The sequence below is a fragment of the Haplochromis burtoni genome, unplaced genomic scaffold, assembly GCF_018398535.1.
Source record: "Haplochromis burtoni strain Fernald_Lab_line unplaced genomic scaffold, NCSU_Asbu1 Contig_114, whole genome shotgun sequence".
Lineage (NCBI taxonomy): Eukaryota > Metazoa > Chordata > Actinopteri > Cichliformes > Cichlidae > Haplochromis > Haplochromis burtoni.
In genome coordinates this window covers 31,229-43,718 of record NW_024582475.1, presented here as the reverse complement: position 1 = coordinate 43,718, position 12,490 = coordinate 31,229, and the positions used below count along the sequence as shown (strand labels likewise).

The following is a 12,490-nucleotide window of genomic DNA, read 5'->3' as shown; positions in this document are numbered from 1 at the left end:
AGGTCAGCCAAAGGCAAAAGGGATATTGCAAAATTCTAGCTTCCAAGTGCATAACCAGGGAATTTAAAAAAGCAAAATTAAGTGAAGTTACAGCAATCCTGAGTGCAAACAGAATAAATACAGACAGACAATTTATCAGTGTTCACAAACATTTTAATGTTACAGCTGGTCAAGCTAGAGCATGTAAGTGATTCTGTGACACTGCAGCCTTTTTTATTAGATTAATATTCTTTGATCATAAACCTAAGAAATGCTGGAGTAGTGTCTCACACTTTGAAAAGACACATCATGACTTTGAGAGAGCCCTTACCTTCAGGTAACGATATAACCTTGAAACTGCTCTTAAATACTTGCCATCATACTAATGGAGAGTGGAATTATTTTTTGCCTCTGCTGTGCAACTGTTTACAGCATTTATTTATTTTTAATCTCTCTAGTTTGACAGCATGTTGACTGTTGGTGAGGTGCTGAATAATTACACTCTGCCTCTCTGGTGTGTGTGTATGTGTGTGTCTGTCTGCTTGGCTCTGTTATGTATTCAGTAATGTAAGCTCTGATGGTATTAGTGGTTTTGATTGCTTGCGGCATATGCCCTCCTCTTTGTTCAGCAGAGGGATACCCATCAGATGAGATCAAGAAAATATGAACATATATTTCTGTAAAAGTATTTCAGTGAAGTCCCAGAGAACTAAAAAGTAAATCTCTGTTTATTGGCAAAGAAGCAGCTCTGTGATCTGTTGTTTCAGTTTTTCATTTTGTAATTTTTGGGAAAAAATTAATATATTTATACTTAAAAGTAGCCTTTATTTTGCACCAGACTTCTCCTGGCTCCCTAGTGTGTATGCCAAAGTGCCCTTGGGGAAGATACTGAACCCCAAGTTGTCCCTGATGCATCCATTGGAGTGAGTGTGAATGTTAGGTAAAGTGGTTAGACACAGAATAAAGCACTTGTGTTAATGAAGCTTGTAGTAAGAAAGTGCTTTGCATGCTCAACTTGACTAGAAAAGTGCTGTGGAAAAGTGTGTTGTTGTTGTGTTGGGGTTTTTTTTGGCATATATGTTAAACTTGCATGTTTTAGATTATAAAATGAGTTAGTTCCATACACAATAGATATATATTAACGTTTTTTTTAAATGCATGGAAATCAGTGTGGACAGCCAAACTGTCAACTATGATAGTCAGATTCCAAAATTGCACAGCTACAGTATATTAATTCAAAAGCAGTTCACATTGCCTTGTCCCAGACGGTGAGCTCAGCTTTCTGGGTGAACATGAAGACAACTATATCCACCAAAAACTGAATACTTGAAATGAACCATAGACTGTATATAAATGATGGATGCAAAAATAAATAAAGTCGCCCACTGGTTTGTGACGCCTTAAAGTTTGCTTTTTTGACTATCACTGTGTTAATTTTGTGAAGCGATCATGTTTGGATGACAGGATAGGCCGCTATGTTAAAAGTTAGCTATTGTAAGCTGCAGTGTTAGACGGCGATACGCATATGTGGTAATTAGTGCTAAATAACAACCTAATAAAAATACTAGAATTTCACACATCAATACTTAAGCACACACTTCTAAGACAGGCCATTAAAAAAAGGGTGAAAAATGCAACAACGGCACAAACTTGGTGGAGAAGTTCAGTTCAGTGACTCCAATTAGTGAATGCAAGCCACAGCATACACAGTATCCACATGGATAACTTTTAAAAACTTAACCCTCCACAGTTACTATGGAAAAAGCACGGAGCCCAAAATAGTTTTCATTAATCGACTGTAAATATTCTTTTAAATGCTGTAAAGTTGGTATTTTTATTTTGTAGTCTGCTGATTCATATAGCCAACTTCAAGTGGCCGCTGGAGGAAGTACAGTTAGTAATCAACTTGATCCTTACAGACTGAGTGAAGCAGGCAGCACACACTGTAAAGGAAACAGAGGTAAAACAAAGCAGCTTTAGAGATTCAGCATCCACTAACTCGAATCCCCAACACCTGAAACTGTCTGGATGGGCAAACAACTGACAGATTTATTAAGATATTATTAAATTTGAAGGTGCATAAAATTCAAAGATGGGATTATGCTTGCGACATCTTAACAGAATATTGAAGTAATATTGTAGGGTGCTGAACTATTACCACCAGTGTCAAGGCGTTGTCCACAGCCAGTATGTAAATTAGAGTATAAGCTTTCTGAAAGCCCACCTTTGAATTCCACTGCTGTGAAAGTGCACGAAAATCAGAGTCGGATGCGGGATTTCAGATCTCCTCAGCTCTTTGTAGAGAAGGTCACTTTGTACTGCAAATATCAACTGGACTTATTTGCATGGACATGAAGCTGCATGGCGGTCTGAGGCTGTATAATTAACAACGAAATCTTTTTAATGTGTGACCCTTTTCACCCCCCATCCTGTATGTCCTAAAATAATATTTTTATTGAATGAATATATATATATATATATATATATATATATATATATATATATATATATATATATATATATATATATATATATATGCCTCTGACAGGTTCACGCTACTGGCTAAAGAAGCTGACTGCACTCCACGAGCGTCTGGCAGCACAAATGAACCAGCTGCTAGTTAACGAGAGACACCCGGAATGGCTAACCGAAGGTCGGACGGTCCTGATCCCCAAGGACCCCAAGAAGGGACCGGTCCCCTCCAACTACCGACCAATAACCTGCCTCAGTACTACATGGAAGCTCCTGTCAGGCATCATATCGGCTAAGATGAACAGGCACATGGGTCAATACATGAGCGGGACACAGAAAGGAATTGGCAAGAATACCAGAGGCGCAAAACACCAGCTACTGGTAGACAGAACAGTCAGCCGAGACTGCAAGACCAGACTGACCAACCTGTGCACTGCCTGGATTGATTACAAGAAGGCCTATGACTCAATGCCCCACAGCTGGATACTGGAATGCCTAGAATTGTACAAGATCAATGGGACCCTAAGAGCCTTCATCAGGAACTCAATGGGGATGTGGCGTACAACACTAGAGGCCAACTCCAAGCCCATAGCACAAGTCACCATCAAGTGCGGGATCTACCAAGGAGATGCTCTGTCCCCACTGCTGTTCTGCATAGGCCTGAACCCCCTCAGTGAGATCATTAACAAGACTGGCTACGGATACCGACTACGGAACGGAGCAGTTGTCAGCCACCTCCTGTACATGGATGACATCAAGCTGTATGCCAAGAGTGAACGAGACATCGATTCACTGATCCACACTACCAGGCTATACAGCAATGACATTGGAATGTCGTTCGGACTGGAGAAGTGTAGTCGGATGGTAACAAAGAGAGGGAAGGTAGTCAGAACTGAGGGGATTGAACTACCAGAAGGCAACATTGCAGACATAGAGGACAGTTACAAGTACCTGGGGATCCCGCAGGCAAATGGGAACCATGAAGAGGCCGCTAGAAAGGCTGCAACCACCAAGTACCTGCAGAGGGTCAGGCAAGTCCTGAGGAGTCAGCTGAATGGTAAGAACAAGATCCGGGCCATCAACACGTACGCCCTGCCCGTGATCAGGTACCCTGCTGGGGTAATAGGCTGGCCAAAGGAGGAGATAGAAGCCACTGACATAAAGACAAGAAAGCTCCTTACCATGCATGGAGGGTTTCACCCCAAGTCCAGCACCCTGAGGCTGTACGCTAAGCGGAAGGAAGGGGGCCGGGGACTGGTGAGTGTCAGCACCACAGTCCAGGATGAGACAACGAACATCCAAGAATACATTGGGAAGATGGCCCCAACTGACCGAGTGCTCAGTGAATACCTCAGGCAGCAGAAACCCAAGAAAGAGGAGGGAGACGAGGAACCATCATGGAAGGACAGGCCCCTGCACGGTATGTACCACCGGCAGATAGAGGAGGTGGCTGATATCCAGAAATCCTACCAGTGGCTGGACAAAGCTGGACTGAAAGACAGCACAGAGGCACTAATCATGGCAGCACAAGAACAAGCTCTGAGTACAAGATCCATAGAGGCTGGGGTCTATCACACCAGGCAAGACCCCAGGTGCAGGCTGTGTAAAGATGCCCCAGAGACAATCCAGCACATAACAGCAGGGTGCAAGATGCTAGCAGGCAAGGCATACATGGAACGCCATAACCAAGTGGCCGGCATAGTGTACAGGAACATCTGTGCCGAGTATAACCTGGAAGTCCCGAGGTCAAAATGGGAGATGCCCCCAAGGGTGGTGGAGAATGACCGAGCTAAGATCCTGTGGGACTTCCAGATACAGACGGACAAAATGGTGGTGGCTAACCAACCGGACATAGTGGTGGTAGACAAACAGAAGAAGACGGCCGTAGTGATCGATGTAGCGGTTCCGAATGACAGCAATATCAGGAAGAAGGAACACGAGAAGCTGGAGAAATACCAAGGGCTCAGAGAAGAGCTCGAGAGGATGTGGAGGGTGAAGGTAACGGTGGTCCCCGTGGTAATCGGAGCACTAGGTGCGGTGACTCCCAAGCTAGGCGAGTGGCTCCAGCAGATCCCGGGAATAACATCGGAGATCTCTGTCCAGAAGAGCGCAGTCCTGGGAACAGCTAAGATACTGCGCAGGACCCTCAAGCTCCCAGGCCTCTGGTAGAGGACCCGAGCTTGAAGGATAAACCGCCCGCAGGGGTGTGCTGGGTGTTTTTATATCAGTGGGAAAGAATCTATACTGATATGCTGATTGAGTAACGTGTTAGGAATGAGAGGATTCCACATCGTTTGATGGAAATGGAAATTATAAACCTACAGAGGTTTGAATTCAAAGAAACCCTGAAAATCAAAGTAAAAAAATGTTGCAGGCTTGTACATTTTACTGATTTTATTGCAGCAACTCAGTAGTTTGTATGATTCCAACATGCCTGACAACATCTGGGGCCGCTCATAATGAGATGACGGATGGTGTCCTGGGTGATTGCCTCCCCGTTTTGGAGCTGGGCATCACTGAACCACATTTTTGAGAGATTGAGGTGCAACCTGGTGGCATCTTATGGACTGAGACATGATGTCCCAGAGATGTCATATAGAATTTAGGTCGTGTTGGGGCCAGTCAATGGTATCAGTTCCTCCATCCTCCAGGAACTGCCTGCGTACTCTAACCACATGAGGCCGGGCATTGTCATGCACCAGGAATCAAGGACCCACTGCACAGGCGTAGCATCTGACTATGGGTCCAAGGTTTTAATCTTGATACCTAATGGATATCAGGGTGCCATTGCCTAGCCTGCAGAGGTCTGTGGATATCCCTCCAAAGACCATCACCGACCCACCACCAAACTGGTCATGCTGAATGATGTTACAGGTAGAGTAGCACTTTCCACAGCTTCTCCAGATGTTTCACGTCTGCTTGTGTCAGATGCAGTAAATTATATTGTATTCTGGTAATTAAACAAAACAAATGATTGGAAATATAACTGATGTCATGCTCCTACCACACACATCAGTAATTACTGCACCTTTTTATAGACAAAATGCTGAAGCTCTAAAAAACAAAGACTTCTGACTGTATGTGCGTAGATCACTTCCCCGGTGTAGCTTTCTCTGTGGAAGTTATTTAAAACGTTGGTTGCTTTGATGCCATTAATTAGTGAGTGGTCTGTTTACAAGTATGTATCATCTTTTTCTCCTTCTTGACTACCATTATTTTTAATTTAACTAATACAGGAATCATGCTGTGTTTCTATTCAGTGAGTGCTTTTTCAAACATGCACACATTTAATTTCGCCCCGACATGTTTATGTGCCATAAAAGTACTCTCAGTTTTCCTCAGTGTACCTTAAAATATTTTTTAACAAGCATACAGCCAATCCCTGTTCGATTTATTGTTTTTTGTTTAAAATATACTTAGTTTCATCCCAAGGGACGCAAAACAAGGAAGTAACAACACATGAGAATATCTACATTGAGGCGATCTTAACTGGGTTAAGATGAACTTTTTCTGTGAATCCAAGTTTTTTATGTGTAAGAAGAAAAACAATCAATAGACCAGATCAACAACAAAAGCACAACACATTTTCTAAGTGTGGTGCACTTATAGCCCTGCCATGCACACAGAGGCATAAAGGTATAAAGGGATATGAAAACAATTTTTAAAGCGTCAGTGATGAGAGCAGGTCGGATACAGTGTGGGTGAGTCTTCTGAGATTAAAGGGCTACGACCTCAAACATGCAACATCTCCCTGGAACAGCTAAAGGGTTTATTTTAGATGAGTTGAGGGGATATGGGGTTGAGCATGAGCGTAGGAGTTTAGAGATCCGAGTAGGAGACAGCCCATTCAAAGCAAGCAGCAGAAACGTAAAGACGATGTCTGGGCTCATATACAGCCACAAGCCAACCGACTTTCTTTCTGAGCTGTGCAAAGTTTAACTTATGGAGTTTCTGAGACAGAGATTTGTCTGTGGGCCCCTTCTTTCTGAATAATTCATTTGAAAACCACTTTTATTACTTGCTGTGTATGAAGTAGTAATTTATGACACAACCATGAATGCACCATGTCTGTATTTGACAGGTTTCAAAAATGGCCTCAGTAACTGATTTTCTAAAAACACTGCAGTTAATTGCACTTTATACTAATATGTCATTAACACCATATAACAACTCACTGTAGTTATTTATTTTTATTTAATAAACCTAATGTCACCAATTAGGACTAAATGATTTTCTTTCACAAAAAAGGCTCAACAATATTCGTTGTCATTCAGCTCATGAATCCTGATAAATCACCACAGGCACACGTAGGAGGAGCAGAGTTAAAGAGAGCGAGAGCAGTCTCACATGCAGGGATCAGACACGGCGCGAGGTCCAAAATCCAAGTGTTGCTAAACAAAGCAAAGGTAGGTCAGGCACAAAAATGTAGATAAGGAGCAGGAAAAACGACAGAGTCCATGAACCATCCAGAGATCCAAAGAACCAAACAATGCGTAAAGACTAACGACGCATAAAAAAACAGGGGCAGAGATCAGACACGTGAAACAAAGAGGAATGACACAAGGAGTGTGGAGATGCTCCACTGCTTTGAGGATAAAGACAGTCTGGCACGTGAGATGAATTAGAAGCAACAGCAGGAGGAACTGAAATACAAAAATGCATTTAAACTCTTTCAAAAGAAGAATATAAGAGATAAAATATTGAAAATATTAAAAACACACAAATCATCACAAACAATAGTCAGTATATTAACTGAAAATTGGCATAATTGATTAAAGGTTAATCTATGACTTGGAAAAACAGACACTTGCTTATCCCTTTTAGGTAGTCGAGCAATTGACAATTGTCGAGCAATTCTTTTTTTTTTTTTTAAAGACAAATCTAAACATGTAGAATAAGTTCAGGAACTGATTTTGAAGGATCAGCTGACTACAAGAAACATTCACAACGTAGCCACAACTCAGGCAGTGGACCAGGTTGTCCACTAATCACAGGGCTGCTGGTGCCTTTCTCCTGCTATCAGGAGAACTCTGAGGTACTTCTGACAGAAAGCAAGCATCATGCGTGGCATTGTCGTGTAAGTGTGTAGATGTGGTTGGATGTGAAACATAATCTAAAATGCTTTGTATTACTGCAAAGGTCAAAAAAGCGCTTTATAAGTGCAGACCAGTTATATGCAGGTCTTATCCTGATGCTTTTCAGCCAAGCATCCTTATCCTAGTAGTGGACTCATCTCATGTTAAATATAAATAAATAAATAAGTAATCCTGCTCCTTCCTTCTGGTCAGTATTGAAAGAGAAGTCAGAACCTACAGGTTTGAAGTCAGCTAGTATTAAAAGGACAGCCTTTGTATGGAGTATTTATGTTATGTTGTTTATTTCATGTGTTAAGATAAGAATGGATTTTATTTAAATAATAAAATTGTGGTTTATTCTTTGGACTGCATGCCTAAATTGAGAGGAGGGCTGAATGATGTAAAAGTGATGCAAAAACCAGTAGAGACCAAAGCACTGCTACTTTTGACACTTGGGACAAAGTAATCATTGCCTTAATTTGTGGAAAATAACCAAGGTTCTGATTTGCAATAACAGTTGTTGCGAATTCACGATGTTCTCAGAAGTAAAGATGTTTGTCTCTTTTATGGAAAAAAAATATTGTGAGAGGTTATTCAGGGTGTGATGTCAACACTTCAGCTCTCTAGTCTTACATTTTTCACAAAAACCCCTCAAACACACTTGTCATTCTTTTATTAATTCAGATGGAGAAAAAAAACACACGACAGGGCTGTTTTAAAACCTCAGTTGAGACAAGTGACTTTGGGACTTTTAATCAAAACCTCAACCATGTGAGCTGCCTGTTTATCTGCATCAAACAGGATTTCAAGTGTGCCTTCAAGGCAGAGAATCCACAAAGTTTTGAAATACTTTTATAAGATATCTAATTAAGGGTTTTAGATTGATAAAATCAGTGCATGCATCAAAGTAATATCCTCACTTTAAAATCCCATAAGACAGCATTTAGAAATGAATGAGGAGGCCAAGAAATATGAGGACGTTGTGGCCATGCTGTTGCTGTTGCTATGGTGTTGCTGTGCTATAATTAGAACCAGGAAAAGCTCATTAATCTACAGGCATACATTTAAAACTATATGAAGGGGGACTTTGTGCACACCTACTAATGGGGCATTAATAAAATAATTCATCTGACTGCAGTGATGAGTTTTTGAATTTAACCTCCACAGTATGAAGTCACAGTTATGTCAAAAAACATTTTTCCTCTAAACAATTCTCAAATAATACATTTTGAATATCTCTATTATATCTTTTGGCCGACTGGTGTTTTTCTATTTGCTGAATAACTATTTTCAACAGATTGTACATAACAGAAGACAAAAATAATTACTATTGTATGCTATAATATTTGTCTTTATTTATTCTTTTGTACTGCAGAAAAGACGTGAGCTCCACAGGGGTCTGCTTCAATTTTTATTTGAATCTATCACCAATAACGAGAGCACTCAGAGATGCTGTTTGCAGACAGTTTAATACAGAGCAGAATCTCAGACCCGTGCAGCGTTATGGTCTCAATTTCATTTGTTTTAATTTAATTCAGCACTGAACATGCTGAGATTGAGTGTAAGAAAGCAAAAAACAAAAAAGAAGGTATGATGGTTAAAAAAATGCACGATGAACAAATTTCTTTCAGGTTACTGAAAGAAAATCCATTTTTTATATCACATAATTCATTACATTTTATATTTGGTCTAATTTATTATTCACGTCTGACTCATAAAAAAAAGTTTTTGTCAAGTCACTGCAGCCTGATATAATCATAAACCAGACACCCAGATCATAACTGACTTTACAGACATATGGGCGGCATGAGAGGTGGCGGTCATAATCAGGATTGGAAATAGGTGAACAATCCTCCCACAGAGAAAATGTCTTGAAGTGTTTCCCCACTTCAAGCATCTTTTGCATGTACAGTACTGTATGTGTGCAAACATCTGCATTAAGATTAGGTTGTGATTTCACATTGGTAATGCATAAAATTCAGTCATTTGTTAGAAAAATCACAAGCACATGATGATAAGATTACAGGACATTTTGCATTGTTTAAAACACAAAGATGAAGAGAGACACTTTCAATAATTTCTGTTTATTCTTGTAGAAAAAAAACTTTCATGATTTAAAAAATTCTCTAATTTGCAATGATTGTACAACAAAAATGTATATATAATAAAAAAGATTGAATTAATATTAAGATTTGAAGGTAAAAATTCAGAAAAAATATAAATGATAAAACCCAATGGCCACAGCATCCTTTATGTCCTTAGCTTCTGTTTTACTCCTTTTTGTCATTGACAGCCTTTGAGTATATGAAGTAAATTGGATTTGTTTATTGTTTTTCTGTCCTTTCCTGATGAGCTGTCGACCTAATCAGAATGTTTTTTAATAATTAGATGTACACATTATCAGGAGCGAAGTGTCGGTTGGAGGCAGTTAGTATTCACTGGCGTGCTGAACTGTGATCCTTGATGATCACTGAAAACATCAAGGTTAAAATTTGATTTTGAACATCTTGTGTGCAGTGAATAGTGAAAGGTAGATGTGGCACAACAAACAGTATTATGACGGCATTAAGTTATATAAGTTCGTTTGAAGGACGTATGCGTGACCACTGTGGGGAATAAAAGGAAATGAGAGACAATAGATTTAAACAATATTTATGCATGATGTGCTTACTGGTTTTGGGTAATGCAAACATGTAATGAACACTATAAATGAAAGAAACAAAGGTAATGTAAATTAGTATTTAGATAGGCTACCTGGGGCCTGTTGCAGCTGAATCGACGTGTTTAGGCTCTTCTTTTGGCCATTGTCCACACAGCTGAAAAGTCAAATACACATCACAAAAAAGGCTCTTCACTATTAGACTTGCTACACAAAAAGAGTGAAATTTTACTAACTCTTCACTTTACTAATCCACTCCCTGTAAAAGGTAATTTGCTCATTACTATGTCTAACTGCAAGTTAAATTTATCTGTATAGCAGAACTCAAATTATTATAATATACCCTAACCTATGACATAACCATGTAACAATAAAGTACCGATACAAATGTTTGGCTGCTTTGGCACTCCTGTCGTTACTTGCAGAAAGGAGATGCATCTTACAAACCTAAGTGTGCATCTGCTAATTGTATAAGTTTAATATAAATACAAGTTAAATACATAAATATACACATACAAGAGATACTTAGTCTTACATTGCTCTTCTGTTGATCCACAAGATTGTTGTCTGTTGTAACGGCTCGACAAAAAAAATTTACGCTTCTTTTTGGGCACGCTGCACGAACGGCCTGAACAGGGCTTAGCGCCTTTTCTTCTTCTTCTTCTTTGAAAGATGTTTGCTGTGGGCAAAATAATAGTTTCTGATGAGCATTCATTTAATCTTTGTAAGCCAGTTTATTTGAAGTATTAGTGGGTAAAGCATATGAATTAGTATCAAAATGTGTAACTAAACCAGTTATTACATTTCTGCGCATTGCTCACACATGCTAGTTAAAGTAAAATGTCACTACAAGAATACTTACAAACCAGTACTTCTTTTCCATTGCTCCGAATTTCTGTTAAACTGGGAACCTCTCCTGTGATTTTGCAAAAGTACCATCCACTGCATGTTTCATTAACAACAGATAAAATGTGTGTATTTTCACTGCCTTCAGTGGAACTGTTTGCAAACTTGTTAATTATTTTACTGCACAGATTCCCTGAGTTGCTGAATGAAGGTCCATGTGAGCTAAAATACCAAGACACTCGATATCTCTCATATTTCTTTGTGCTCAAGCAGCAGTGCAAAGTCAGAGATGACCCAGAGGGAACAATCACTCTTGTCTGGGTTTTATCCAGAAATACGTGAGTCTGGCCCGATATCCCCACAGCTGCTGCTACCACTGTAGACAGAAAAAAGAAGAAATGTTATACCTTTTGTTTTTTCTGTTTTAATTTTTTCTTTTATTTGTGTTAGATATCAATTTTGAGTCATAGAGTGGAGTTTTTAGCAGAACAACAGTGCATGGGAATCAGAGGACACAGGTTAAACCGAGTAAAACAGGAAATAATCAAAAAGAACATAAAGACAGACAAGGGAGCATTTGTGTAAGCACAAGCAGTTGAGACAGAAGAAGGAACCAAGAGGAACATGACACAGATAACAACCTCAACGAAGGAACTAAAACTAAATCCAATTCAAGAATTCAGATCTAACACTACAACAGAAACATATGAAACAGGCATCCAAAACTCTATAAAAACCAAAAAACTACAATACAACTAAAGCTTATCAAACTACAGTAACAACAAAATCACATACCAAAATATGGGACCTCAAAAGAGCAACTCATTACTAGGAAACACATGAAGTAAAACATCTAAATCAAAGACTCACAAATACCACAGCAAATCAAATTCACTTTCAGAATAATAAAAAGTTAAAATCTTAAACCAAAATGTCAAAAATTAAAAACTTTGACTAACAGACCCAAACCCTGAAAGTATTCACTAAGAAATCATAAATTTACCTGTGAGCAACACCAGAGCCAACTGATTCAGCCACATTTCCAGTTTATCGTATGAGAGATGATCTTCTATGTCTCAGCTTGTCTCCAATGACTTCCTGTCTAAAAAAATAACAGCTAAAGCTGGTGTGTTAGAGGAAGGGAAGTGTGTATTGTTGTTTTTTTATTACGGCTGCTTCACTGAGACGACTGTCTGTTGTGGAGGAACAAGAGAAGAGGGAAAATAAAGGATTTTTATGAACAGGGAAACTCTGGATGGAGCACAAAATAATGCCCCGAAAAACACTAACATTTGTGTGCTGCTCATTTTAAATGTACACTCTGCATCCTTCAGAAATTGTGTCGACCAAATCAGGAAGTGCAACTGTGTTTTGAAGGGTTTGTGAAACACTTGTTTTGTTACAAGCATACTAAAAAAGTTTTTCATCTTATCTCAACAGTGTGTTACTAAAAAAGTAA

The 12,490-nt window shown here is 39.4% G+C and overlaps 1 long non-coding RNA gene across 2 annotated transcripts; it reads right to left on the bottom strand.

The window, feature by feature from the left end:
* Positions 1 to 8,985: 8,985 nt before the first annotated feature.
* On the bottom strand, positions 8,986 to 12,255 carry LOC102294270. Of its 2 annotated transcripts, XR_316191.3 has the most exons (5): positions 12,035 to 12,255; positions 11,048 to 11,407; positions 10,721 to 10,864; positions 10,281 to 10,342; positions 8,986 to 9,996 (listed from the first exon to the last, which is right to left on the bottom strand). It is a non-coding gene; the product is annotated as an uncharacterized LOC102294270 (long non-coding RNA). The 2 variants fall into 2 exon arrangements; XR_006054713.1 differs by having other exon boundaries at positions 8,986 to 10,342.
* Between the last annotated feature and the right edge of the window lie 235 nt (positions 12,256 to 12,490).